Source organism: Arachis ipaensis, chromosome B2 (assembly GCF_059453495.1).
Source record: "Arachis ipaensis isolate K30076 ecotype BB chromosome B2, ASM5945349v1, whole genome shotgun sequence".
Lineage (NCBI taxonomy): Eukaryota > Viridiplantae > Streptophyta > Magnoliopsida > Fabales > Fabaceae > Arachis > Arachis ipaensis.
In genome coordinates, this window is record NC_142437.1 from 13419118 (window position 1) to 13426320 (window position 7203).

Consider the following 7203-nt stretch of genomic DNA (forward strand, 5'->3'; position numbering starts at 1 on the left):
TTGCGACTGTGACACGATTTCCTATTCTCACTTTTGTTTAGCTTATTCTTCAAGACTCCTAGATATGAATTCTTTCAACTATATTTATATACGACTGTTTTCCTTAGAGATCGTAATACCTTGCTACCTCAACTTTATGACTTAAGCATAAGGCTTTATGTGGTAGGGTGTTACATTATGGTATCAGAGCAGTTCGTTCCTGTAGAGCCTGAGGGACAAACTGACTATGCTTTTGGGCATACTCTGGGTGTGTGTATATGCTAATTAGGATATCTAATTGGCATATTTATTTATGAGCATGCATTTGGGACTTTAAAGCATTAGACTTGAGATATTGGGACTGATCACCTTGATATCACTTATTTGGTGTAAACGGGAACCAAATGATGAGTCATGGACTCGGACGTGGTCGAGGCAGATGCTTTGAGCCGAAAATCATTATACGCTGCTTGGATGATGCTTAAAGAAGAAAAATTACTGAAGGAGTTTGAGAACCTGAACTTGGGCGTTAGAGAGGTAGCTGGGAACATGTGCTTGAATTAGTTACATATCTTCAGTGACTTCAAGGCTGAGATTCTGAAGGCTCAGCAGAATTATCAGGAGCTACAGAAAATACTACAAGTAATTGAACGGAAGAAACAAGGGGAGGTTGCTCAAGATAGAAAAGAAGTTTAAAGGTACAAGGGGAGGATCTGTGTACCAAAAGTGAGAGATTTAAAGAGAGACATGTTAACAGAAGCTCATAGAAGTAAGTTTTTGATCCATTCAGAAAGTACTAAAATGTATCATAACTTGAAGGCAATGTTCTGGTGGCCGAAAATGAAGAATGATGTGGCGTTACATGTTTCAAAGTGTTTGACCTGCCAGAAGGTAAAGATTGAACACCAGAGACTGTCCTGAACATTACAACCTTTAAAAATTCTGCAATGGAAGTGGAAAAGTATCTCAATGAACTTTGTATCTGGATTACCGGGAACTAGGGCAGGATTTGACATAGTATGGGTGATTGTGGATCGGTTGACGAAGTCTGCTCACTTCTTACCTATCTAGATGAATTATACCTTGGAGGAGTTAGCCATCTATATATCAAGGAGATTGTAAGACTGCATGGTGTGCCTACAATCATAGTTTCTGATAGAGATCCACGTTTCACTTCAAGATTTTGGGGAGCGTTTTAGAGAGCATTCGGAACTCAATTGAGCTTAAGCACTACGTATCATCCTCAAACCGATGGTCAATCGGAGAGGACGATACAAACCTTGGAAGATATATTGAGGGCTTGTGTTTTGGAGCAACCCGCGAGTTGGGATCGTTATATGCTACTAGTGGAGTTTGCGTACAACAACAGTTACCATTAGAGCATCGAAATGGCTCCATATACGGCTCTGTATAGACGAAAGTGAAAATTTCTACTGTTTTGGTATGAGGGTAGAGAGTCAAATTTATTGGGGCCTGAGTTAGTAGCTAAAACCATAGAACAGATTAAGAAAATTCGCAATAGAATGCTTATCGCTCAGAGTCGCTATAAGAGCTATGCCGATCAAAGATAGAAACTGTTAGAATTTGATGAAGGAGATCATGTATTCCTAAGGGTTACTCCAACAACAGGAATGGGTAGAGCGATCAAGACAAAGAAATTAAATCTTCGTTATATCGGTCCATTTCAGATTCTAAAGAAAATTGGTTCGGGGACGTATTGAATAGCTTTACCACCAGATCTTTCTAACATGCACGACATATTTCGCATTTTATAGTTTCGGAAATACACTTTTGATGCTAGCCATATTTTAGAACTTGAATAAGTTCAATTGAGAGAGAATCTGACGCTTCAACTGACTTCGGTCTGAATTGATGATACCAGTATTAAGCGATTGCACGAAAGAAAGTTTCGTTGGTAAAGGTTGCTTGGAGTCGAGCTAGAATTGAAGAACACACTTGGGAACTTGAGTCAGAAATGAGAGAGGACTACCCGCACCTATTTTTAGGTAACTGAATCTAAATTTTGAGGGCAAAATTCTTAATTAGGTGGATAGGATGTAAACCCCGCAAAATTAATAAATAATTAGCTAATAAATTAATTATTATTCAAAGAAATTAGGTAAATTAAAATTTATAGTTTAGAGAAGTATAAATAATTAAAATACGAATTTTAACACTAATTTTAAAGATTTTGACCTAAAACAGGCCAACGGGCTGAACCGGTTAGACCAAGCCCAAACCGAACCCAAGGCCCAACATATAAATGCAAGGACTCAACCTCCTTCCCCTTAAAAGTTGCATTCCATGTTGAGTGAAGAGAGGTGAGAAAGGGTTTGGAAAACACTATTCAACGTTAACTTCCATCACCCATAACTTTCAATCTGAAGCTCCGATCGCCGCACCGTTTGCAGCCACATGTTCGTCCTGTTGAGCTCTTTCATTCTAACCCAACAAAGTGGTAAGAATCTTTAATTTTCATGCCCAGTTCTTTGTTCCTCTCTTTTTCACATTTTTGGGATTTTGGTATTGAAGAATTAAATGATTTTTGATGGTTTAGGTGAACTCTAGCAGTGAGAAATCACTGAGCTTTGTCCAAAACAATCTCAGGAATAGTAAGGAACCTTTGAACTCTAGTGACTTATTCAATTAGTGAACCCTATGTTAATTGTATTGTATTGTGTGAATTAGGTTGTGTTTCTTGTTGGTTTGGTGTCTAATTGGCGGTTTAGAACAAAATTCTGGTGGTTGAACTTGAGGAATTGATGTTTGGAACCTTGAAACTTGTGAAAGGAGAGGTTTTTGAGGTGTTCCAGGCTTAGGGAGGAATCAGTCAAGGTATGGTTTTGGTTTCTCATAGTTAATATTTAATATCACGTGAAAACTTAGGCTAGAAGACCTTAAGATGGGAATGAATTGAATGACTTATTGATGGATTATGTATAGGATATATGATGTATGTATAAAGGATGAATGAATTTGTATGTGTTGGATTATGACTTTGATGAGTATAAAATAATGATGATTGTTGATGCATTGAGGGTTGACGTTGGGTTTGTGAAATTGAATTGAATGGATTGGTTGAGAGATGCGTGGTTCGATTTTGTAAACAATTTGCTATTGGAGTTGGTTGGTTTTGGGAAAAGATTTAATATTGGAATTGGTTTGATACTAGAAATGATTTGAATGATTGAAAGGTGTTTGGTTTAGTGGTTGGGATCCTTGAAGGGTGGCAGAAGTTCGAGTTTTAGAGGAAATGCTGCCGAAATTTCTATAAAAATTGGAGATTGGATTTGAAGTGTTATTTAAAAACAAAAGATTATTATGTGGCTTTTATATTGGAGACTAATTGTTGACCCTCTGTCCATGGATATTGTTAAGCTTGGGGATGCGTGCATAGAGGGATTGTCTATGGTTAGCTACTAGGACATGTCGGGTTGACTATATAACCGACAGATGATATCATCAACCATAGGACAGGCATACATCATATGCATTCGTATGTTTTACTTGAGTGTGCATTGTTTTGGTTTGCTTAACTACTTAACTCTGCTTATCTGCTACTTGTTCTACTTGATGTCATTGTACCTCTATCTATATTTTCTTTGTTTGATTTGTATGTGTATGCTTTTGAGAGACCCTCTCTTGGCGGAGGAGTGATGAAGGTTGTCCCACAGGTGATTCGGAGGTTTAGAGTTGACAGAAGGTGTAGAGTTAGAATAGGGCTAGAATCCTTTAGTTAGATTACCGATATTATTAGTTTATAATAAATTTTAAGATTAATCTGAGTGTCGAAGTTCTAAAAATGTCTCTGGCTTTCCCGGGACCTTTTATATTAACTATGCGGGCACCATTACCATGCTAAAAACTCCCGGTTCTCACTCCATATATATTTCTGTTGTTTTTCAGATACAGGTCGAGAGACACCTCGTTGAGCGTCTAGAGACCCTCCTTACAAGCGAAGAACTGTCTTTTGTGCTGTTATTTTGTTTTAGGCTATGTATATATGTATATAGAATCTCCACATGTATAATTTGTTTTTTGCCCTCTTAGAGATTGCTTTTGGAGAAACAGTTATTTTATTTATGTTTTGGGATAAATTTTGATATTATATGTTATCTTCCCTTTTGATCTCATTTCAGATATATAGATATAGGGAAATAGATAATAGTTATATAGATAATATATACATGAAGCATAAAAAATACAGAAAACATAGTAATATCATGCATATATGCCCGAAGGCTCATTTAGTACATCATAATTCACACCGGGTTACGTCGTTGCTTATTCATGAAAATATTTACAGACTCCATATTTATATTAACAGGCCTCGACTCACAAGAGTCACCCTAGTCTGGGATCTATTCTAACTTGTTTATATAGGTATTTACAAAAGCACCTAGCCCTCTAAAAGTCTATACAAAGTGAGGGCAAAGACAACTACTACTGCTACTATTATAACTACTGCTGGTCATCGATCCCTGGTAGCTGAAGAAACACGGAAGTTCTGTGTGGAAGTAAGAGAAGTTGCTTTGACCCTCCGGTAATGCTACTGCTGCTCCTAGTCCCAAGGCTGAAAATTCAAAGACGATCTCACCAGTTTGCATCTGCGGAATGGGAAAGTAATGGGTAAGAACCTAAGGTTCCCAACAGGGTACTATATAGGAACCCTATGGGGTTCCGCAGCCTAAGTTGAAGACTTCACGCAGTTAGGTCGGTAACTCACACAAACAATTACAAGCACAAGTATATAGCAGAATAGTAAACAAACACAAAGTACAGAAAGCAGAGATAAAATACAATCATAGGTACAAGTAAGAAACCACAAACATAGATAATGCAGCAACCAAGTATGATGCATGTCTAGTCCTATGCAGGCCATGAGCTCATGCGTCGGTTGACTACCTGCAACCCGACGTTACCTAGGAACTAGTCCTAGATATGGTTTCCTAATTACGTTCGTCCGTGTATACGTGTCGATGTGGTTAAGCATACCACCAGTCCATGACAATAGGCAATCGTCGCAAAGCTTGACGCCATAATATACACACAAAAGGGAAACATAGTTTTAGCAATCAGTGGGTAAATACCCGCCTCCAAACAACCTCTAGCACCTTGGGGTTTACAGTTCTTTTTCCGCGCACATCTCAATAAACTTTATCTCTAAGAGACTTCTCTGCCTTTCTTTTTAAATAAAATTTATGCCCGGTATTTTCTTAAAATATCTCAGCCTTGTCACATTTTACCCATTTGTTCTTGGAATTTTTGTACATTTCCAATTTTATCCTTTTTGTACATAACTTCGTTTTTCTAGTTTTCTTTAGGCTTTTATTGATACTTTCACCATTAGTGTACTCCACCATTTTACCCTCATATTTTTCCTAAAAGACCTTCTTACCTTTCATTAAATTAATTAGTAATTTTTTATTTTTATTTTATGCCTAAAATTGCTAATATGTCCCTAAGTACTCTAGTTTATCGTTTAACCTGATTTAGCGTCAAAATGCTACCGGATGAATCCTAATATTTTTCTATGACCAAATTATCGATAATACTTTTAATTAATGTCAATTATACCCTTAGGGACCTAAAAGATAATTTCACCTTTTATTAATTTATTTACTTATTCTAGTTACCACTTTTTACCGTTTTACTTCTAACTTTTACTAAAACTTTTATTTAGACATGAAATTTTATTATAATTATAATTTTGACTCAAACAATTTATATAATTATTATCTTACCCCTAATGATACTAAGTTCAAAATTTTATTTATTTTTCATTTACATTACATTTTTAACTCTCTTTTTACCCAAAAATGACCATAACACCCTTTTTACTTTTACACCTTTGTTCCATAGGATTAAAAATCAGTTTTCTAACCACTTTTTAACCCTTATATACGTGACTTTCATGATCATTTAGTGGCTAGATTTTCAGGGGTGCAGTTTTTCATTTTTATCCACTTTTAGTGACCTTTAAGGCTTGAAACTTAAACCCCAAGTACTCCATTAATTTTTGACTGTCCCATACATTTTACAGAGGCAAATAAGCTTCAAATATTACTCAAATAATAGTCCAAAACCAAAGAAGTATCATTGAATTTTTAGAATTAAGAATCAAGCACAAAATCACCACAAAATGGCTCATATGAATACTGAAAACAAGCACAAACATACTCTAACTAATCCTAACCCTTACCTCTTATGTAATTCAGTTATTAAAGCTTTTTCACACTAGAAAACATGCATACAAGGGAAGAAACACAGCTCGTGGTGGTGAGTTTCGTTTTTGGGCCTAAAGTGTCGCAAAACGTCAAAATTCAACCACGGTGAGCTCGAAAATCCTTAACTCCTTAGGCGTGCTCCATGGGTGCTTCAAGAGGATTTCTCTATACATAGAAGAGAGTAAGAATTCATCATGGTTACTGTTTATTTTTAAAAGAAAAAGAAAAGAAGAAAAAAAGAGTTTACCTAGCCAAATTCGATAAAAACGCAAAGATTGGTGAAAACGGACAAGAGTTTGTACTTGTATAGTTTGAGTCCTTGAAGAAAAATTGAAGAATAGTGTATGAATGGTGAGATAAGAGACTGAAAATGCAGGTAGTGTGTGCAGAATTTTCTCTCTTTCTCTCTCAAGAATTTGGTAAAAAAAGTGTAAAAATGTGTAAAGAGTTTTGTGAATTTTGTGGCAAATGCTTCCTTAAATAAAAAATTAAAGTCTTAGTGAATCTATGATGGTGAAAGGGGCTGGAATTTTTGAGGTCAAGGGCTGAGCTTCAATGAATAAGGGACGTGAAAACGAGGAAGCTTGGTCAGCGCTTACGTGTCGAGCTTATCCACGGTTAACCACAGTTAGTTACTCGAGGTTAAAAGCACAGCAGAGAGGGGTGAAAGGTTGAGATAGTCTCATCCCAGAGGCTGAGAAGGAGATACAAGTTACTTGGGTAAAAAGATTTGGGGTCTCTAGGAGTCGTTTGCGGAATACTAGTCAGAAATTCGGTTCGGGTAACTTTTACCGTGCTATAAAATAATTAATGGCTAATATTTATTCTTAAAGGAGTAAATCATTAATAGATGGCTAATATAAATTTTGAGGCACATTTAGTTGGGTAAAAATTATTTTGACCACTGATTTCGAGGTTTTCGATTACTCAAGTTTTTCTCGACGCACGCAAAACCGTCACTAAAAGTAAATTCCCGTCTCAAAAAGTCTCTAGTGAG